The sequence below is a fragment of the Azolla caroliniana genome, unplaced genomic scaffold (genome assembly GCF_043228905.1).
Source record: "Azolla caroliniana isolate FFs.n. ecotype wild unplaced genomic scaffold, voAzoCaro1.0.p SCAF_9, whole genome shotgun sequence".
In the NCBI taxonomy this organism is placed as follows: domain Eukaryota; kingdom Viridiplantae; phylum Streptophyta; class Polypodiopsida; order Salviniales; family Salviniaceae; genus Azolla; species Azolla caroliniana.
The window spans coordinates 17888984-17913166 of NW_028230444.1; positions in this window are offsets into that span (position 1 = coordinate 17888984).

The following is a 24183-nucleotide window of genomic DNA, read 5'->3' on the forward strand; positions in this document are numbered from 1 at the left end:
CCATACAAAAAAAGGGTCAATATAATTGCTATAGTGTGAAAGCGTGAAGACGATTGTTTTTGTAAATGCTTATGTATGGCTTAGTTATGAATGTATACATGTAAAATATGTGTGTGTATGTATAAGTATCACACAATACATACACGTAGAAGAAGAAGGACAAGCCCACAATGATATATATATGTAATGGACAGACAATCTTTGGGCCCACACACAATACATGTAGAAATGGGCAGACATAACTGGTATAACGCCCATCAGGTGTCTAGGGGACACCACCCATCTTCTTCTGTACCCCGTCCAGTATGTACATATTTTTCCTCCCATCTTCCTGTTCCTCTGACCTCTAATGATTTAGTTTTTGGTGGCAGTACATATTTGTCTGGCTTCATGACTGTTTCTTCTGATGCGTGATTCCTTTGAGTTTATATATACTGCAAAACTCCCAAAGCTTCTTTTCCATTCTAGATTTGTCCACTTCTTATCGTTTTTTGAAAGATTAAGAAATGGACAAATCTGGAACGGGTTACTTTCTCTTACAATGGGATGTTGTCAAGTTTTAAGCTCAATTGTTTCTGTTTGTCATGCGTAGTAGGCATTACTTTGAATCCCTGCAGAATATTTGCTTATTATGCCCATTGATTTCTTGGTCGAGTTTGGGTTAAATTAGTTTTTTTCTCCTGTTGTTTGTTTTGCCATCTCTGAGATGCACTTTAGCGAACACTAATGAAAGTATTACCCTAAAGGCTCTTTACCCCCTCCAATATGCAAGGTGCACCAGTTTTAATTTGTCCCTGCTATTATTTGGCAGTTAGACTTAGTTAAAACAAATAAAATAACACTCACACAAACCCACAGCCAAATAAGCAATAAAAGTATACATTCCCACTCCTGTGACTAGTCATCATAGTTACCCAACCAGCCCGCGTCAACATCTTTACCGCCTCTATGCTCTCAGATATTGAGCCTATTCTGGCTATGAAAAGGAATCGAAATCCCACTAAATTCTTGCATATCTAGCAAAAAATTGCCAAAACATTGAGCCAAAATCCACCAAATTCTTTGCAAATCCAACTATATATATATATATATATATATATAATGTTCAAGAAAACTGTCAGAAACTTGAGCCGCAATTACCTTCAAAAGAAGAGCATTGCTTTTGTCGGCTTGGACCAGCATGGAAGCTCCCCCTTCTTATGAATGTCCCTCGATTGTTTCCGCTTTCTTGTCGAATTTGGGAGCTATTTTCATAGGTCGGACCTCGTTTACCTAGTCCTTGGTTGAATCGGCCTCTTCTTGCTCAACCGCGTCCTCTTCCACCGTCCGAGTGTGTGTATAGCATGTGGCCTTCCAATCGAGTGTGGATATTGTGGCAAAATCTGCCACCACGAAGAAGAGTGTCGAAAGAAGAAGCGTGAGTCGGCTTCCACAAGTTGACAAATCACCAATTGCGCCACCAACTCCGACTATGAAGATCATGGCGGAATGTTTGTGAAGAGATATAGAGCAAATATTATGTTGGCCTCTACTTCAACTAGTGCCTCCGGTCCAGAAGATGTAATATGTTTTGTTGACTCCGGTGCTTCGAATCATATGACATCTCATCAAGAATGGTTCTAAGACTTACGAGAGCTGGATAGACCCAACTATATCGAAACCGGAGACGACATTACTCATCCATTTTGGCATGTCTTCAATGTCCCATTCAGAAAGACGGCGAATGAACTTGCATCAAAATTGTCTTGTATGTACCGATCATAATGAAGAATTTGGTCTCGGTCAGCCAAATTGTTGAGCAAGGCATGCAAGTTCGATTCAACCATGGTGGTTGTTTCATCAAGAAGGAAGGCCGACTCATCGCTCGTGGTTGAAGGGAAGGCCAAATGTTTATCCTTGAGCCGAATGAGGTGAAATTGGCCATGTTTGCAAAGGGTGTCAAAGCCAATACACACATAGAGTTGTGGCACAAGAGAATTGACCACATCAATCTCAATAAACTCAAGGTGATGCAATAGAAAGGAGTCATCATCGGGCTCTCAACCTTCAAAGAGAAAGAGATTGAAGGCGTATGTGCAGCTTACCAATTCGGCAAGCAACACCGGAACTCGTTCCCGAAAGAGAGGAACATGAGCAAAGGCATACTGGATGTAATTCATTCCAACGTAGGGGGACTGGCTCAGACGACAACATTCGGAGGATGCCGATACTATGTCACCTTTATCGACAACTTCTCCAGGCATACATGGATCTTCCCCATGCGATAGAAGAGTGAAGTGTTAAGACACTTCCAAAAATTTAAGAATGAAGTCGAGAAAGCCATAGGTCAGCATGTTCGATGTCTTCGGTCAGATGGAGGCAAGGAATACTTCTCCCATGCATTTACGATATACCTTCGATAGGAAGGAATCAAGCGACAATTTTCGTGTCGACATATACCACAATACAATGGAGTGGCCGAACGCAAATATCGGCACATCCTTGAAGTAGCACGGGCCATGCTCAACGAGAAGCACATGCCAAAGTCATATTGGGCCGAAGCAGCAAATACTGTCGTCTACCTCATGAATTGGTGCACAACATCCCATGTAAGGATATTCGGCTCACTTGCATATGTGCATATTCCCGACGAAATGCGGCAAAAGCTAGATCCCAAGTCGGAGAAGTGTATTCCCTGGAGCAAAAGGGGCACAAGTGCTTCAAACCCTCTACTTGGAATGTTTGTATAAGTTGGGATGTCATCTTTGATGAATCAACATCGTGGTACGAACCGGAGCCGACTCCTCTCGAATCATTTCCAGTCGACCCGAACTTGGCCAACCAACAGATAGAAGACGAAGATCAATTGAGGCATATGTTCGAAGAAAGTCCGATCATGACCAGGCTCAGTTGGCCACAAGAGACCCCAAACGACCAAAGCACATATCGGCCAAGCCCGAAGATGGACAAATGCAAGGCCAAAATGCCAGAATATGAAGATAATCAATTCGACAGCAATGAATCGGCTCACTCACTCAACAGTGAGCTTGATGACTTTGATGCGCCTCTTATGAGGTCATCTAGAGTTAAGAAAGCACTCACATTGGCAAATGAAAAACTCCAATGCTCCACCCGTGAGAAGAATCTAGTTAGCCGATTCGACTACACGGACTATATGGCATACCATTATGCCTTTATGATGAAGGTGGCAGCCAAGGCTCCACTATGGGTCGAAGCAATGAACGAGGAGATGCGAGCACTATGCAAGAACGAGACGTGGGATCTCGTTCCCCACTCACCACACAAAAAGGTGATCGGCTACAGATGGATTTACAAGGTGAAGTATAATGTTGACGGCTCCGCCAACCACCACAAAGCCCAACTCATAGTGAAAGGATACGCACAAACACATGGAGTCGACTATGAAGAGACCTTTGCCCTGATGACAAAGATGACGACTATGCGAACCGTGATTGCACTTGCAACAACAAAAGGGTGGCATCTCCATCAAATGGACGTCAAGAACGCCTTTCGTCAAAGCGAATTAGAAGAGGAGGTGTATATGGTACAACCATCCGGCTTTGAATCAACTCTCTCTATGTTAGAAGCGATTCTGGAAGTTTGATTGTCATCATCCTATACGTGGATGATCTGGTCATTGGAGGTGAAATTTTAGTCGACATGAACAAGGTCAAGTTCCTCCTCTCCGGCAAATTCGAGATGACAGACATGAAGGAGCTCCATTACTTCCTAGGTATTGAAGTAATTCGGACTCCATCCAACATTATGATCTCTCAACGACAGTACATCCTCAACTTGTTATACAAGTTCGAGATGACTAAGTGCAAATCTGTGGCAACCCCTCTGAATCGAAACCTCAAACTGGATGCTGATTCCGGCATGGAAGAATGCGAGCCGACTCAGTATTGACAATTGATCGAGAGCTTCATCTATCTCACAATCACTTGACCCTACCTCAGCTACCCGGTCGATCTCCTTAGTCAATTCATGCAAACTCCACGAGATATTCATTTGGATTGTGCTAAGCGAGTATTACGGTATGTGAGCAACACATTGTACTGTGGCATTCTCTACAAATTGGCCACACCAATTCGACTCGAAGGGTACAAAAATATCGACCGATGATCGACCTCCGTATTTGTTTTCTCCCTCGGTAGCGGAGCAATATCCTCTAGTAGTAAGAAGCAGTCGGTTGTTGCACTTTCGAGCACATAGGCTGAATACAGGGGCGCAACTGTGGCTGCATGTGAAGCCGTATGGCTCAAGAGGATTTTGAAGGATCTGGGTGTTCCCATCAAGAATCTGACTCCCCTTTAATGCGACAACATGAGCAATATTTATTTGGCTCGAAACCTAGTGTTCCACGTGCGCATGAAGCATATTGAAGTGCACTATCACTTCATCCGAGAGTATTGAGCTTGAGGGGGTGTGCTGATCAAGCTCAACCCAGTCTAGTGTGTGAACACATCCTTTGAGAATCTGTGAGCACTCAAAGGTCAAAAGTTACCACTACTCTCTACACATTAACTATATGTCATAGAATCATATTCTATGACACATAACTAATGAGTTTCCACATTCCCCATGACCAATGAGCTTCGATAGTTAATGAAGAGAGAGGGTGACTATATAAAGCACCCTCCTCCTACTTTGTAATGTGTTGATTAATCTCCTTTGTAATATACATCTTCTTGAGTATTATATTTTCCATTCTATCTATCGTGTATCTCTCTCCTCTCCTCTTCTCAAACACACACACACACACACACACACAACACATCTCTAACCTATTCCGTTGCACAGAATCGCCATCGATTCTTTACATTTCTCAACGACATTACATTCTAAACTTGTTGTATAAGTTCGGCATGACCGAATGCAAATTTGTGGCAACCCCTCTCTATTGAAACCTAAAGCTTGGTGCTGACTCTAGCACTACCGAGTGCGAACTAACACGATATCAACAACTTGTTGAAAGCCTCATCTGCTTCACCATCACACGACTCAACCTTAGTTAACCGGTCGGCCTCCTTAGCCAATTCATGCAGACACCTCGCAATATTCATCTGGACTATGTTAAGAGATTGTTATGATATGTAAGTGGTACAATGAATTATGACATTCTCTACAAATCGGCAATGCCGATTCGACCCGAAGGGTACACAGATGCCGACTGGGCTAGCTACAAAGCCGACAAATGATCAACCTCCGGGTTCGTCTTCTCCCTCGGGAGCGAAGCAATATCCTAGAGCAGTAAGGAGCAGACAATCGCGTTGTTGAGCATAGATAGAGGCCAAATACAGGCATGCGACTGTTGCTGGTTGTAAAGTCATATGGCTGAAAATGTTCTCAAGGCTCTAGATGTCTCAATCAAAGATCCAATCCTGTTGTACTGCGATAACCTCATCAACATACATTTTGCTCGAAACCCGGTTTTCCACGCTTAGGACAAAACACATCGGGGTGCACTATCACATTATCCGAGACCGTGTCCTGGCTGGAGATGTCAACCTGCAACATATCGATACAAGCTTTCAAATGACCGACATCTTCACGAAGACCCTGGGAGCCAACAAGTCGTGGTGGTTCATGATGAACTTGTCAACAAACTCGACCTGCCAACAAACTCGATACATTGTATCTAGTTGCAGCCTCATGTGCAATGTATCGAGTTGGGAGAGAAAGAGCCCCAACTCAATACAATGTATCGAGTTTAAACACCAAAAAGACTAAAAACAAGACTTTAGAGGCTAAAAAGTAGAAGAAAAGGTGACCTTAAAAATAGAAAAATTTATACTTTCACTAGGTAAAATAGCCATGTTTTGCATGAAATAAACTTCAATTCATAAAATCATTGACCAACTTAATAATTTTAGGATGTATTAATATGACCTCGACTTATCCCTTAGAGTAACATAGTAAAGTCCCTAGAATTTTCCTATTAGGGCTATGGAACATCAAGATGAACGACCAATCAAGAAAATACGACTCAAATATCAGAGCTCCCTTGGAGAGAACACTAAACTCTGTATTATGTCATACACCCAAAAAGGCAAAAAACTTTTATTTGATGATGAGGTCGGTAGGCAGCCTTTTGACGAGTTTAGTCAGATGAAATTGGTGGGGGCATCAGGACGTAAAACATTAGCTGACAAAGACATGACTGAATACGAGTGGGCAATGCAATATGTCGACTCAAATAAGAAGGTGGTGCTCTTAACAGCTAAGAATAAGGGACATGGCCACCTAGACAAAAACAACCTTTTGGATATGGGCATATATTATGATTAGACTATGAGGACTCGGACTCCAAGAATTTAATCCTCCTAATAGATTGCTCTAAGGGGGTACGAAAAATGTTCATGTTTGAAGACTGGTTGGTGAAAGATTCATGTGGTCCTGAATCTTTTAAAGTTGCCATCGAGTTAGCTAATAACCCAGTAACTACATTGTGGCCATACACACAAAGGCCATGTCTCTTTGAAGGAGGCATCTCCTGCTCCTACCAAAGTTGAACCTAGAAGACCTACCACACACTCAAGGCCTCCTAAGAAGAAAGTGATCAAAATGTCTGAATCAGAGTCCTCAAGCTCAACAGATGATGAAGACGATCGGACAACTCCAAGGGCAGAGTTGTTCTCTAGTGTCCTTTCAACCGGGCAAAACAAGATAAGAAGAGAGATCATTCAAAGAAAGCTCGTGCGGAAAGGACATATTTTCAATCTTCCTATCACTCAGATTCATCAGCCACCTGTCGATGAAAAGACTGGACGTCGACCACTAGAGATAAGAGAGCCTCACAAACTAGACATCCAGAACTTGAAAAAGAAAATGAAGATTAATCCCCATGCTACAGTTGTTCCATTCATCGTAATGGTCGACCTAGATGAGTGTTCGTTGTTAGGGGACTTCAATGTAAGAAAACACGATCGATGTAATTATTATGTAATTGGGGGTTTGCACTCGGCTGAGGCAAGGAGGCAGTTGGTCAAAGAACATCCCACCACATGTTTCTTCAAAATATGCAGAATGTAAAATTTATGTGGGGCTAACAATTGAAGAGGCAAAGATGTTAGCATGGGACCATAACAATGACAACGACTATTGCCAAAAAATGTCCTCAATTGAGCGAATAAGGTTTTTCCATCATGAATTCTTAGTGTCAAACAAAATCATGGAGCAATGTTATATCCCGCTCTTAGACGTTAATGCCTTCATGAGGTCAGTATTGTGGTGGACGATCAAGTAAATTATGAGGGCATTAGGAAGTATGAGTCATGGTTCCAGTTGGCCTTTAACCACTCAATGTACCCACTAACTAAAACATTGTTAAATCCTTTTTTAGCCTTTCAACATGTCATGTATTGGTAAACTCATTACCTTTTGATTGTTTGCAAGTGACATCCTATGGCATAAAATGTACAAGAGAAACTGCTACAATCAATAACTTATAATCGAAATCGTAAAGAGGGTCCAAAATTTACAAAGTTTACTATGATACTACTGAGTGTAGTTGGATATCATAAAATTTGAGAAAGGTTCGTTATCAACATTACTATTGTTATTATTTCATCATGAGAACAAATTGCAAGAATCATATTGCCGACGTTGAACAATATCGAAGACTTTTTATATATAATACGTAGACTTTATTTCTGCCAATTAAAGTAGTTAAATCAATTGCAAAAACTCGTGTTTCCAAGTATGTTGATTCTTTACTATTGGGACATACATTTAATATTTCCATAATAAAGATACTTTACACATTCATAACTAAAAAAGTGTTATGTGAACTATCATTTATTCTATAAGATTTGATTGTAACTTAAAACCTTTGATACTCTATTCCATTAGATTTGATAGTAACCTTGTAACAGGCAACATTTATTCATTGATACATCCCTCATATTCCATGCTCAATTTGGATCCCTTGTGAACCAATGCAAATCAATGTTGTCACACACATCCATACAGGATTAATAATACAAACATACATAAAGGCACATGTGCACAAGCAAACACAGAAATTACAATAGTTGTTCCTCCAAGTTGTATATGTTGATCCCAATGTGGATTTAGGTAAATGTTGTTGTATTCTATTTGCTAACTAATGCGAAGTAGTGTTTTTTGGAAGAAAAAAAAATGTATATGTTCACATATGTTTTATGTGTATTTTATGTGTTCATGTGTATATGCAACGGTGTGTGTGTGTGTGTGTGTGTGTGTGTGTGTGTGTGTGTGTGTGTGTGTGTGTGCTAGTCATATGTGTGACAGTATTGCAAGCATGTACAAGAGAGCGAATAAAAAACATGGGATCAATATGTTGTGATGTAAAATGTGTAGGATGTTGTTAACAATATGGTTAACAGGGAACGGTTTGAATCAAAGTTGCATTATACATGTATGTGGTTATATTGGCACAAGAATTCAAAAAGATTTTATAGGTTTATTAAGAGGAGTGAAAAGAAAGGAAAACACAAAAAAGGTTTATATTTCCATCAAAAACATGGGCAGTAATCCCATTTCATTTCATTTCAATTGTCCCACATAAAGGTACGAGACCTATGCACGAGAATTCTAAAAGATTTTATAGGTTTATTAAGAGTAAAAAGAAAGAAAAACACAAAAAAGGTTTCCATTTCCATCAAACTATGGGCAGCCATCCCATCACATTTCATGTTATTTGTCCCACATACAAAGGCATATCTATGAAACCCGTAACACACTATATGTAAATACACGTAGAAGAACAAGGACAAGCCCACAATGATATATCATATATGTATGTAATGGACACACAAACTTTGGCCCACACACAATAAATGGGCACACATATGCCCATTGCCCATCCCATATGTCCCACATACAATGGCATATGGCCAGGAACCCTATAAATAGGGACTAGGGGGCCACTTGTGCTACACATACAAAAATCATGGCTAAGAGTAAAATGCTCTTAGCAATGAAAAAAGCCATGGCTTGCATTGAGCAAGATGTGGCTTCTTGCCTCTTGCTCCTCTACTTCCTCTTCGCCTCCAGAAAATTGGAGCAAGAAAGAAAGGAGTAAGAATAAGGCCAAAATATGGCCTCTCTCGTAGATTGGGAGTGGTCATAACTGGTATAACGCCCATCAGGTGTCCAGGGGACACCACTCCCCCACAAAAAAAACTCTAAACCTCCCTTATTAATTCACCCACCCAAACCAAATCCTGTATCCATCCAAAAAACCCCCTAATACATATGTGGAAATCACATGATTCCTTAAATCAATCCATGGTCCATTAATAGGGAAATTCTTATATATCTTTTTCACTTTGACCAACATATTTTTCGCTCGCTTAATTCTTGATTAATCGATCTGATTGTGGTTAGTCAAATTGTCCAATACATTTACATTATACAAAACACACTAATAACAAACAAAATTCTAGGAGATGTGTTTTGTTGGTGGGACTATTAACAATTACACACACAATTACACAAATAGCTACCTGCTGATAATTATATTAGAGAGGTAATTCGCACACAACTACACAACATATGAACTGTGAGCTTTAAATGATAAGAGGAGAAAAAGAAGAGGAAAAAAGATGAGTGGCCATTATATATCCCATAGGAGAAATCAGAAGCAAAAGTTGTTGGGTTTGGATGGAACACACAACCTAAATTGATGGCTATCAAGTTTAACCTGAGACATCAATGGTGACAGTGACAGTGAGCAGACCATTCTTTGTCAGGAGGAACAACATTGTTTGATGAGATATTCACCAATTCAAAGAAATTTTAGAGACCAATGGAGCATTTCTTCTATCTTATCATCCAAGTTTAGGTGTCTTTGAAAATTCAAGAAAACAATTCTCAATCCACATCAGACACCATGTTGGGAATATGGAGCGGAATTGGGATAATTTAAACTTTCAAACACAATTCACACTTGATAAACAATAGATGAAACCACAAGACGAAATGAGAGAGTACACCGAGATTTAACGTGGAAAACCCAAATTTGGGAAAAACCACGGGAACCTTAGGTTCCGAAACAAATTCACTATTTTCTAAGTATACAAGGTGTACTCTAGAGATATGCACATATATTTCAAGGCTACCGCCTTGGATACAATATTCACTCTACCAGATAGGATAAACAACAGAAAAATAACCAAAAACACAGAACAAATAAACCTGTTACAAGTGGACAGAAGAGTTGCTGTGACTCTTTGGGTAGTCTAGACAACACCTCGCTAGATCTCCGTCTTTACACTTGCAACGAGTTCTCGCTCTCGATCACCCTATTCTCGAGCTCTCACACTTGTTTCTGTTTTCTTGCAGAAGCTTTGTTTTGTTTTTTCTCACACACCTCTTCTTCTCGAATCTCTGTTTTTCCAGCCTTAGTTCTGTTCACTCATGTGCAGTTTTTCTCTGTAATGCGCTCTGTTTTTCACTCTCTGTTTTCTCTCTAAAAATCAGTTTTTTCGCTCTCTGTTTTTCTCTCTAAAAACAGGTCACGCTATCTCTCCTTTCTTTTTTCTGTTTTTCTGCTTTTGTCTTCTTATAGTCCAACGTTTATATCTGTGTTCACACACAAACACACAAAAAGACACACACCCGAAAAAAACATACAAAAAAGAAAAAAGGCATACATACATACATACATATATATATATATATATATAAATACAACTAATTATAACTTGCCTTAAGCCTATTCGGCATTCAGCTGACTCAATGTTGTGGGCTCCACTTGAGTGGACAAGCCCCAACACACCAGACGGGATTAAATTAAATTTCATGATCTAAATATAAATTCCAGGACACACTACACAAGATTTACACAAAAGCCTGGCATTTTCATATTCAAAATGCATAATCCATTTACATAATCCATTACAGCCTGATCCTCTTTAGATGTATATTGAGTTCACATTAGACCAAGTAAAAGGTCTTCATGACCAATAATGGCCTTTCTCTTCAAGAATTAACGTAATTTAGATCCCAAAACATGCAACACTCTTGTTTTGTTATGCATAAACACACTTTCACATTGGAGACAATGTTGATGTGGACAAGCTCCAATGCCAGGACATGGTCACGGTCACGCTTTGCGTTGTAGAGGGGGGGGTTGTCTTTGATGGTGAAGTAATAATGGGTGGATTAGGATCACCAAGCAATTCAGCTGGATATGATTGGAATGAAAGGGAGTCTTATAGTGCACTTCTCTTTTGAACTATGTATGTATGTATATGAAAGCTTTGAGATGTGTGTATCAAGTTATATATGCTAGCATTCATTCATACATGTGGGTGTCAAAAGAAACCTTCTTCCTCTTGTTCTTGTTAGGAAACAGGTCCCTCCGGATGGCAAGTGAGAAGAACAGTACTGATGAGCAAACTCGGCTGAGGCCGATAGGCCTCGGCCGAAATCGGATGTGGAGTACCCGGCAACGGAAGACCCGATGAGAACTGGATGACGAGTCCCCGGCAAGAGTCGGATGGTGAAGGCCTGGTGAGAACCGTATGACGGGACATATTCATAAATATGTTTCCTGAGAGTCCATCGGGGCTATATTTGTAAATAGCCGGAAAGTCATATTAGTATAAATATGACTTAGGGCAAACTCTTTTAGGGAGTTGTTGTCATTCTTGTTGGCGCAAGATTAGAGCGCAATAGTGTACACAGAGAGAGAGAGAGAGAGAGAGAGAGAGAGAGAGAGAGAAAGAGGCGAAGAGTTCGTATCTCTGTTGTAACCGCGGCCTGTGACGAAGACAGTGAACAAGAGGTCGTTGCCTCTGTGTTCATCTATTGTATATTGTTACATAGTGATAGTTAGTAGTCAATGGACTGCCGTGGTTTTTTCCCGTGTTTGGGTTTTCCATGTAAACAACCTGTGTACTCTTCTCTCCATTGTGTCGTGTATTCATTCCTCGTTTTTTTTGTTTGATTCTAAGCTCGGTTGTGGCCGAGCGTTGTTCATCCGGAGCGTGTAGTTCCTGTCAAAGTGGTATCAGAGCGAAACGAGACAGAAAATGGACGAATCGTTGGGCGGCATGTTCAAGCTCACCGGCTCCAACTATTCAGTGTGGAAGTCGAAGATGAGGGACATGCTCGTGGTTAGAGATCTTTGGTTGCCGATTCAGTTCGGGGACAAGAGACCGGACAAAATCGACGCCACGATATGGGAGGTGATGCACATGAAGAGAACGGCTTACATACAATGCTTCATCGACATGAGTCTATACAACAACTTCAATGAAGAGAGCAAGGCTCATGAGCTCTGGGAGAAGATCGACATTATGTTTTAGAACAAAAATGTTGTCAATCAGGTTTCGGTATTTCGGAAGCTAGTAAGACTCTGGTACCAAGACGGCTCCAGCATGGTGGAGCACATGAATGCCTTCCAGGGGCTGATCCACCAAGCAACTTCATTGGAAGTACCTCTCGCCGATGAGGTACTAGCGCTACTCCTGCTCGGTTCCCTCCCAGATAGCTGGGAGACGTTGGTTGTCACTTTGGGCAACACCGGGCCGGAAGGAAAACAGTTATCCCTAGCAAGAGTGAAGTCGAGCTTGCTAAATGAGGAGGCGTGTCGGAAAGATAAGGATACGAGCTCCGACTCCAAAGCGCTCCTTACCGAATCGGAACGCGGAAGACAAAGGAACTGGAGTCCCCAGAACCGGGAAAAGTTGGGGACACGATCAAAGTCAAGGGGGAGGCCTACTTGCTTCTATTGCGGCAAGCCGGGACACTTCCAGAAGAACTATCGGCATTTCCAAAAAGACAAGGAAACTGACGGTACCGATTCGAAGTGGACAGCGGACCGGAACGGTAAAGACCGGAGGGGAACAAACCGGAAGGGAACAACGGCAATCGCGGCAAGTGAAGAAGAGTTGATGCTCATCACTGAGGAGAGTGAGATAAACCTTGCCGGTGACGAGATGACCTGGGTGGTCGACTCCGGAGCGTCATTCCACCTTACCCCAGATCGGAAATGCTTCTCATCCTACTCAGCCGGTGATCACGGCTGTGTCCGATGGGGAATGAAGGTACATGCCGAATTGTCGGCATAGGAGACGTGTGGCTGACAACACCAACCGGATGCAAGCTGCTATGTCCGACACGTTACGGAGGTTCGTCTGAACCTGATATGAGCCAGTCGGCTAGATGATGAAGGCTATACGGGTAGCATCCGGAATGGTGTTATGAAGTTCAGCAAAGGGAGCCTGATTGTGGCTCGGGCCCGGAAGGTAAACACGATGTACCTGATGAATGCCCGGTTATGTCTGGAGGAAGTGAACGTGGCATCCGACACTGCCGGTGAGCTGTGGCACAAAAGGCTGTGTCACATGAGTGAGAAGGGGATGAAGAGGCTTGCAGAAGACAACCTCATTCCAGTGAAGAACGTGCACTTGGAGAAGTGCACTAATTGTCTGGCTAGAAAGCAAAACTGGACCTCCTTCCGACCAAGGCCACCGATGAGACGTAATGCACCACTGGAGTTGGTGCATACGGATGTGTGTCAAGTAGACACGAAGTCACATGCTGGAGCGCAATACTTCGTGACATTCATTGATGACCACAGCTGGAAGCTGTGGGTCACACCGTTGAAGACGAAGGATCAGGTGCTATCCGTCTTCAAAGAGCTCCACGCGAGAGTGGAAAGAGAAACCGACCGGAAGCTGAAGGCGGTTCAAGCAGATAACGGAGGTGAATACCGGGGGCAGTTCGAGGATTACTGTCACTCGAAGGGAATCCAGCTCGAATTTACCGTGCCGAAGACGCCGGAACTAAATGGGTTGGCCGAGAGGATGAACCGGACCATAATGGAGAGGGTCTGGAGTATGCTGGCGCATGCAAAACTACCCAAGAAGTTTTGGTCTGAGGCACTGTCAACGGCGACATATGTGATAAACAGATCACCCTCAGTACCCTTGGACGGAGACACGCCACAGAGAGTCTAGACCGGTAAGGAAGTGTCCTACCGGCATCTGAAGGTATTCGGGTGTCTCGTGTACGTGCATGTAGCTAAGGACCGGAGAGGAAAGTTGGATCGAACGACTCGGCCATGCATATTCCTCGGTTACGCCGACGATGAGTTCAGCTACCGAGTGTGGGACCTGGTCGACAAGAAGGTTTTTCGGAGTCGAGATATTATCTTCGTGGAGGACAAGACGCTCGCTGACTGGGAGTCGGAGAAGAAGATAATGAACTCCGAGTCGACCGGTAAGGATCGATTCTACGATGAACAGACCCAACCGGCAAGAGACCAGTTAACACTCGAGGAACTAGCCAGTTACGATGAGGATACCGAACCGGCAGAAGAAGAAGTAGAGGAAGCTGAAACCGGAACCGCCCAAGACCCCAAATCGGATTCGGATGAAGATCAAATAGTGGAGCCGGCTGCCGAAGGCCAAAGACTTAGATATCCTCTCAGAGAGAGAAGGGCCTCCTGAAGATTTCCGGATTCAGAGCATGTGCTGTTGACCGATGAGGGAGAGCCGGAAAGCTTCGAAGAAGCGAAGGATGACACCCACAACCGCAAATGGCTAAGTGCCATGCAGGATGAGATGGATTCCCTGCATGAGAACCATACGTATGAATTGGTGGAGTTGCCGAAAGGAAAGCGGGCACTCCGAAATAAGTGGGTGTACAAGTTGAAACCGGGAGATGCCGGCAACCCCACGAGATACAAAGCTAGGATCGTGGTGAAGGGGTTCCAGCAGAAGAAGGGCGTGGACTTCGACGAGATATTTGCCCCGGTAGTAAAGATGACCTCCATCCGGACGGTGCTGAGTATAGCGACAAGCATGGACCTCGAGGTAGAGCAGGTGGACGTGAAGACGACATTCCTTCACAGTGACCTCGAAGAGGAGATCTACATGCAGCAACTGGAAGGATTCGTGGAGAAAGGGAAGGAGCGCCTGGTTTTCCGGTTGAAGAAGAGCCTGTATGGGCTCCTCGACAATGGTACCGGAAGTTTGACTCCTTCATGACCGATCAAGGGTACCACAAGACGCAGGCCGATCACTGTGTGTTTGTGAAGAAATTCGAAGGAGGCGACTTCCTGATACTCCTTCTGTACGTGGATGACATGTTGATCATCGGACGGGACCAAGCCAGAATATGGATGCTGAAGAAGACTCTCAACCGAACTTTCGCAATGAAAGATTTGGGTCCGGCAAGACAGATGTTGGGGATGCATATCATCCGGAACCGGCCAACGAAGCAATTGTGGCTGTCACAGGAGAAATACGTGACAAAGGTGCTTCAGCGGTTCAACATGTTAGAAGCGAAACCGGTCGAATCGACGCTCCCGGCAAACTGCAGATAACAATCGGCAACGGTTTGGTTCAGTTCGAAAGCCTCAAACCCAAACCGGTTCGAACCGAACCGTTAAGAAAATGTTGTAACCCAAACCGAACTGAATCGAACCACAAAACCGTCTAAACCGAACCGGTTGCACGAAATTCAAACTTGAACCAAACGGTTCTTGAAGTACTAGAACCGTTAAACCGCTAAACCGGTTTCGCAGTTCGGTTTTGGTTTCGGTATGAAACAAATTATTAATGTTTTTTCTCAATGCATTATGAACTTAACAAGTTATATCAATTGGCCATTATAATGATACATAAAACTTTAAATAAGAACAATTTTCTTATGAGGAAAGTTTCTCATATGCAACGATGAAAATTGCAACAACAAGAGCACCAATAAGTGCACCCATAATTCATTTGATGAAAATTGCAACAAGAGCACCAATAAGTCCACCCATAATCCATTTGTTGTGACTTACTCTTCGTGTCTAATGAAATTTACAAAACTAGGGATTGTTCGGAACCTTAGCAACAACTTCTTGAGACGGTGTTCCCAGCAAGTCAGTAATGAGGTCTAACTGATGTGCAACATTTCTACCAGGAAAGAGTGGTTCTCCTGTCAATAGTTCAGCGAATATGCATCCAATGCTCCGCATGTCAACTGCAGTTGTGTACTATAATAGCAAGTTGCAACCAAGAGAATATGTAAGGCAAACAAAGACAACACACATAAGTCCATAGAATACTTTAAGAGACCAGACAAGCATTTTCGTAGTTCACCATAAAAAATGACACATTTACAGGTCATCAGACAAAATAAAACATTCACAAGCCTGATGACCTGTAAATCTTCGTGTTATGGATATTAAAATCTTCTTACTCTTGCCAATGTTGTCATCCACATCACCTGACACCAAGCTACAATATCAAAAGCAACATCCTCAAAAAATTAGCATAGATACATCAGAAAGAATCAAAATATTAAGAGAACAAATTCTTAATTTTAAAGTAATCTAGCTTCTCTAATACTAAAAACCTTGAAATGTAATCATGAACAAATCAACCATAGAAAATATCTCCATTTAGAGAGTAGCAAAGTAGAAAAACTATATATCATCGTACCTTATCTTGTGCATGAAGGAGTGTTTGTCTCGGTTGATGGAGATCTTGCAATATGGAAACACCAAGCTCCTCAATTTCTAGAATAGCCCTCTTGCTTTCTTTAATTTTTTCACTAGATTGATTAAGCCTCTCCAACATACGAAATAATTTTAAAATGACATCAATATAACAATGGTGGATCCAAGTTAAAACCACCAAATCATGAAAAATGAACAAATTTTAGTTCAAATGCCAAACACTTAAATTTTAAATTTTAAATATGTCCATCAACAATATAAAAGTAGAATGTTTGAAATTAAAAAGAAATATATGGGCAATTAAGCACATGTTCTAACTTCTAATTTGACTCAACATATAGTCCACTACATCATCCTCCATAGCAATATCTTCCACATCTATATCCAACTTATTATACGCTTCACTAAAGTCTTTAGGTAATGAAACATTTGCCTCATTAAGGACATCCAACCATGACCTAATGCACATTTCAGCCTTGAAAGTGCATGAGTGTAGACGAATTCTATCGTGAAAGTTATCTTTTGCTTCAGAATTAGCCTCCTCTGAAGGCACTGATGATGTTGGTATTGCTAAATAATCACACACCATCTTGTATATTCGAGGTAAAGCAAACCTGGTTTAGATGTAAACAAACATTTTGAAACTGATTTTGCACAAATTTGATGAAAAATGTTAAATTTATAATTGAGAAATGTGAAGCAAACCTGTTGTTAAACCACCATTGAAGTGGATCAATATTTGTTTGTGCTACTGCTAGAGGAAATCTCATAAATTGTTCCATTTCTAATTGTGAAGATGTCACTGATTCTTGAGAAGGCTTATTGACACCTAAGATTTCCCAAAGATCTTCACATTTTGTAACATCTCTTTCATGTGTTTCATCATTAGAAGCCGGAACATAAACTACATAATTTTTTTCCAAGACTTTGTGAACCAAATCAATATCCAAATTCCTCTCAATTGCGTTATTGGATATTGGAACTCTGAAAACATATATGAAGATGAAACACATTACGAAATATGTATGAAAAAAATATACCAATCAATTTACTATGTATGAAAAAAACTATTAATAGAGCAACATACCGTGGATCAAGAAAGGTTGCAATTCGAGAAGGTATGGACTTCAACAATTCTTGATATCTTATCAAATATTGTAAACATTTGTCACTAGCTTTTTCTTGCACTTCAATAGTTACCTTACTTGTGTTAGATTCTATCGATTCCACATCCACTCCCAAATACTTGTTACAATGTGATAACATGCCATTGAAGGCAAGAGAAGCTAGTGAGAGGGTGGGGTACTTTGACCCACTTAAATAGGTACAAATTCTAGCAAGTAGAAGAAGCCATTGTTCCATTGCTTGTATGTGGTTCCAATCATTAGTAAGCATACTATCAACAAAATCCGCAGCAATAATAGAGTCGGCTATAGTGCAACTTAAAACATCTCTAAGTTTCAAGGCTTCTTGGTACATTTCTAAGGTGGAATTCCATCTCGTAATGATATCAAGACAAGGTGGCTCCCGCTCTCCATGCTCATACATTGATTTAGAATACTTTCTAAATATAGCTCTACGAACTTTACTAGAACGTATGGATACCAAAATATTTCTCAACTTCATAGTGGAAGGTGAGATGACCTCTAATGCAGCCTTAATACCAAGTTGAAATACATGAACCATACATCTCAACATATTTGATGAAGGAAAAATATCATCCCCATGCATATCATGTAGCAATCTACCCAACTCATTTGATGCCACAATAGCATCACTAGCACCATCAGATGTTACGGATAAGATGTGAGAAGAAATACCGAAGGATTTTAAACGCATAAATAAAGCTTGACCACAACGCTTACCTACGCCATCACCAGGAAATACATGGAAGAAATCAATGAGCATAGACATTGGCTTGGCAGATTCTCTACATATCCAATGTAATGTCATTGGATAAAATCCTTTCAAACTATTATTAGACCACCCATCAAATGTAATTGCAAAACGGGAATCGAGTGTAGACAAAAAACCTATAACTATTTGACGAATGACAACATACATTTGCCTTATTGATCGTTTTAAAGTACGTGCTGACTTAAGCCTATACCCTGGTAAGACATCATGCATGAATTGTTTAAAACCTAAGGACTCAACATGGACATGAGGCAACATTTCTGTGATTATATATTTTGTGACAACGCCATCAATTTTCTTCTCTAATGTGCGAGTTATTAGAAGCTTGGATGTATCTAAGGGATTTTGGATCATAGACATTGGACTCATACTTGAGGAACTATGTGGCTCAGATGTGCTATTAATGTGATGTTTTTCTAATAAATGTTTTGTTAGTGTACCCGTGGATGTATTAGTTGACCAAGTACTAGAGCAATGTGAGCATCGACGGCAGGGCACACCATTATCTATGATATTTATCGTGTGTCGGTCTGTCCATGAAGTTCATGTTGGGAGACAGGTCCCTCCGGATGGGAAGGGAGAAGAACAGTGCTGACGAACAAACTCGGCCGAGGCCGATAGGGGAGTACCCGGCTACGGAGAGCCGAATGGTGCAGGCCCGGTATGAACGGGATGGGGAGTACCCGGCTACGGAGAGCCGGATGGTGCAGGCCCGGTATGAACCGGATGAGGAGTACCCGGCTACGGAGAGCCGGATGGTGCAGGCCCGGTATGAACCGGATGAAGAGTACCCGGCTACGGAGAGCCGGATGGTGCAGGCCCGGTATGAACGGGATGGGGAGTACCCGGCTACGGAGAGCCGGATGGTGCAGGCCCGGTATGAACCGGATGAGGAGTACCTGGCTACGGAGAGCCGGATGGTGCAGGCCCGGTATCAACCGGAGGAAGAGACATATTCGTAAATATGTTTCTGAGAGCCCATCGAGGCTATATTTGTAAATAGCCGAAAAGTCATATTAGTATAAATATGACTTAGGGCAAACTTTTAGTAACTGTTGTAACTGTTGTCATTTTTCTTGTTGGTGCAAGAAAAAGGAGAGAGTGCGTAACTGTACAGAGAGGGAGAGAGAGAGACGAGGTCGCTGCCTCTGTTGTAACCGCCGCCTGTGGCGAAGATCGTGAGTTCGAGGTCGTTGCCTCAGTGTACTCACTGTTTTGTACATTCATACATAGTGACAGTTTGCAGCCCGTGGGCTGCCGTGGTTTTTCTCCTAGTTTAGGGTTTTCCACGTAAACCTCCTGTGTACCATTTCTCTTCTCTGTGTCGTGTTTTATTTCCCGTTTTCTGTGTATGAAAAGAAGCTCGGTTGTGGCCGAGCGTTGCGCATAAGGAACGTTGGGTTCCCGTCAGTTCATTGTCTCTTTGATCTTCCTTGAGATGTTTGACTTGTAGAAGCCGAGGACATTGTGTTTGGGGATGATAGAGTGTTCATTGAAGGGGCATCCACACTTGACTCCATGTTCTATGAGGAATTAGAAAACTGTATCGGACAATGAAGTCATAATTAGTTGTATAATAAGATGATACATATAAAATCAAGGCCATAGATTACTGAAGATATTGAAGGAGATAGATCTTAACATGGAATATTTATAAGAGAACATAGATCTTGATTGAAAATAGTACAAAATCCAATGCATATAACGAATCAAAAGACGTGGATTATGATACTCTTGAGCATTTGCGGCTTATTCCTAAGCGCCTTCAACAAATCATAAAAAAAGGTTTAAATAATTTATCACATAGATTCAACGAATCATAAAAAAAGATGTGATAATGACATGATAGCGTTGGTTAAAAATAGTGGCTATTCATGCCAAATCACCATTGACACCTTTTATCTACCTATCCCACCAGTATGTCTTCTTGATGTACAAGAAATAGGACATGCCAATTGCTGAACGCTTGGCATGGTGAGAACATCTGACACATAGTACAGAAGTCATAAAATAACTATTTCTCACTAACAAATAATTGAAGAGGCAACTCCAAGCTAAACCAGCATTTGTAAAGAAGACCTCTATAGGTTATGTTATCATTGGACGTGCAATCATGCCAAAAACACAAGAAGTGGACCACAATGTTAAACATAAAAGTTGAAAGCAAGACCACTCTAAATTGCAGTATGTCATGTTGTCTATAAAGAAGGGAATATACAATGCTTTTTATAGGTTTTGGCAACCAATGACTGTAAGATGAATACAAGGCTTTTATATTTTAATCGATGTTGTCTTAACACACGAATCCACGATTACAATGGACCACCAAAGATTGTAGAAATACCCTTTGGACCTTCAAAATCGTATTATGTGGCTCATCCCAATTCTCTGGCTCAAAGAAGTATTTATGTGCCTTATATGATGCATTCCACATGAACTATGTTTAGGAAAAATACCTGATTAGTTTGAGCGCTCACAAACTAGCCTGACCACTGTAGAAGAAGAAGGAGAAGATGATGAAGGAGAGGGAGAAGAACCGCTGCAATCTGTTGAAGAAGGAGAGGGAGATGAAGAAGAAGCGAAATTAGAATTGAGACTCGTTTGTAGCTACTGTTTGAATAAGAAATAAAAGTAAAATTAAAAATAGGTATACAAACTAGGTTTTTGAAAAGCTAGGTTAAATTTGATCACTTTTTCCTAAATTGACATAATTAACCTTCAAAAAATGTGTTGGAGAGAGAAATTTTTTAAAAGTATCTCATCAAACCGTTAAACCATTTAAACTGAAACCGTTAAGCCGATGAGGACTCAAACCGAACCGAACTGAACTTGTGTCCCCCCGAACCGAACCGAACCGAAACCGAACCATTTGTGAAAATCCAAACCCGAACCGAACCGGTTAAACCTCGGTTCGGTTCGAACCGAACCGAACTGTTGTCGATTGTTAACTGCAGATTATCCGGTAAGCAAAGCCCGCAGACGAAAGCAGAGAAGGCTGATATGATGAAGGTTCCATATGCCTCTACCGTCGGGAGCTTGATGTACGCAATGGTGTGTACCCGACCGGATATAGGATATGCAGTCGGAGTGGTGAGCCGGTTTTTGAGCAATCTCGGCAAGGAGCACTGGAACGTGGTCAAATGGATACTCCGGTACTTGAAGGGCACTTCAAATATGTGTCTCCGATTCGGCTCTGGAAAACCTCAACTTGACGGTTTTACCGATTCGGACATGCCGGCTGATGTGGATACTAGTCAGTCTACATCCGGGTATGTAATGACATATGCAGGGGGAGCTGTTTCGTGGCAGTCGAGGCTGCAAAAGACGGTTGTGTTGTCAATCACAGAGGCGGAGCGGAGTACATGACGGCTGTGGAAGTCGACAAGGAAATATTATGGATGAAGGACTTCATCGGAGAGCTCGGTATCCGGCAAGATGAATACCGGCTCTATTGCGATAGTCAAAGTGCCATCCACCTTGCTAAGAATGCGGCCTACCATTCCCGGACGAAGCATATCCAGCGAAGGTATCACTGGATCCGGGAAAGAGTAGATGACCAGGAGTTCGCGCTAACGAAGATCCACACGGCCGAGAACGGGTCAGATATGCTGACCCAAGTACTGATACCTGACAAGCTGGATGCATGCCAGAAGCGGATCGGACTCGTAAGACATCCCATGCCGGAGTGAAGGGGGAGTTTGTTAGGAAACAAGTCCCTTCGGATGGGAAGTGAGAAGAACAGTACTGATGAGCAAACTCGGTTGAGGCCGATAGGCCTCGGCCGAAACCGGATGTGGAGTACCCGGCAACGGAAGACCCGATGAGAACCAGATGACGAGTCCCCGGCAAGAGCCGGATGGTGAAGGCCCGATGAGAACCGGATGACGGGACATATTCATAAATATGTTTCCTGAGAGTCCATCGGGGCTATATTTGTAAATAGCCGGAAAGTCATATTAGTATAAATATGACTTAGGGCAAACTCTTTTAGGGAGTTGTTGTCATTCTTGTTGGCGCAAGATTAGAGCGCAATAGTGTACACAGAGAGAGAGAGAGAGAGAAAGAGGCGAAGAGTTCGTATCTTTGTTGTAACCGCCGCCTGTGACGAAGACAGTGAACAAGAGGTCGTTGCCTCTGTGTTCATCTATTGTATATTGTTACATAGTGATAGTTAGCAGTCAGTGGACTGCCGTGGTTTTTTCCCGTGTTTGGGTTTTCCACGTAAACATCCTGTGTACTCTTCTCTCCATTGTGTCGTGTATTCATTCCCCGTTTTCTGTGTTTGATTCTAAGCTCGGTTGTGGCCGAGCGTTGTTCATCCGGAGCGTGTAATTCCTGTCAGTTCCTTACCTTTTCCTTGTGCCTTTGTGTTTCTAGTAGTATAGAATGGTTGCATTCATTGGTCATTGACATCTACTATGAGCCTAGTTTGTTGGAGCCAATTGGACATATAATATGTATGTTATAGCCCACCACAATATCTAATTCATCTTCAAATATAATCTTCTTCTGTAAAATCACATAATTATAAGGGAGGTCTCCTCAGTTGCGATTTCGAAGGCGAGCCTTCCGTTTATAGACCTTAAGTGGCTTGCCATTTGGTTTGGGCATAATTTTCCTTACAAGCAACCACTATGGATATGAATACGTAGGAGGTAAAGCATGGGTGGTTTTTAAGGTTAGGCGAATCCCCCAATCTAATAGTCTCCTTGATCCAATCGTTGTATGCCTATCGTGACAACAATTTGTCGTTGAGACTTGAGTTTTTAGGTCATGCTCATTTAGCCTTGATGAAAACAATTTAAAACGTTATAAAGATTATTCAAATGTAAAAAACGTGCAATATTCCTTAAGAGTCAATCATGACAACCAACACGACCAAACAAAGAAGAAGGGGGTGTTTAGTAATGGGGCAGTAGCTACAAACAACTTTTCTACACCATATTTTTTGAAACAAAACAAAATGATGAAATGGATTCACCCATAATGCATAACTCAACCAAAACTTGTACCACACTCCTAGGAATATAGTAGAACCAAACATAACATAAATCAAATAGTTAATTTTAGAGCCACAAATATTGCCTCTCATTAATTCAAAAGCCCCAAACGTCAAGAGAAAAGCATTTTTAAGTGGATACTTTACACAAGGCTATCACCCAAAAATATTATATTTTAAAATTGACTCACAAACAAAACCCTTAATCCAAGCTGAATAAAAGGAAAGTATATATGTATTATATATGAGGGAAGTTTTGGGCCATGTTGATGGAAGTGGAGTCTAGACATGCCCATGTAATGATTTAGAGCACTAGATAGGTCTAGACAACAAAAGTAGATAGATAATTTTTATTTGTTGTATGTGTAGACAGATTTAACTTCCACGGGAGACTGACTGCGATCTATGGGCCTATCCCATGGTGAGGATCAAACTTGGGTTCTCTCAATTTATACTAGAGGGGGACAATTGTCTTTGCCCTTTGTGCAAAAGATGTAGTTGATAAACTAAGTTAGCTTACCCCAAGAACATTGGATCTTGTCAAGTACTTCTACTTCATAGGTGACACATTTTTGTGATTATGAATCAATATAATCAAGAGAAATTAGAGGAAAATTAGAGAATGAAGAGCGTGATAATTTAAAAGAAGACGCCAAATAATAATTTGGGTACCAATAAGGAGTTTATGGGGGCAAATTAAGGGGTCTATACTTCTTAGTTTTTTGCTTGACCTATATTATTGTCGTCTGTTGATTGTAGCTTTCTAGTTACACACTTGTTTGCATGTGGAACTAACTTGGATGGTTTGAGAATAAACATC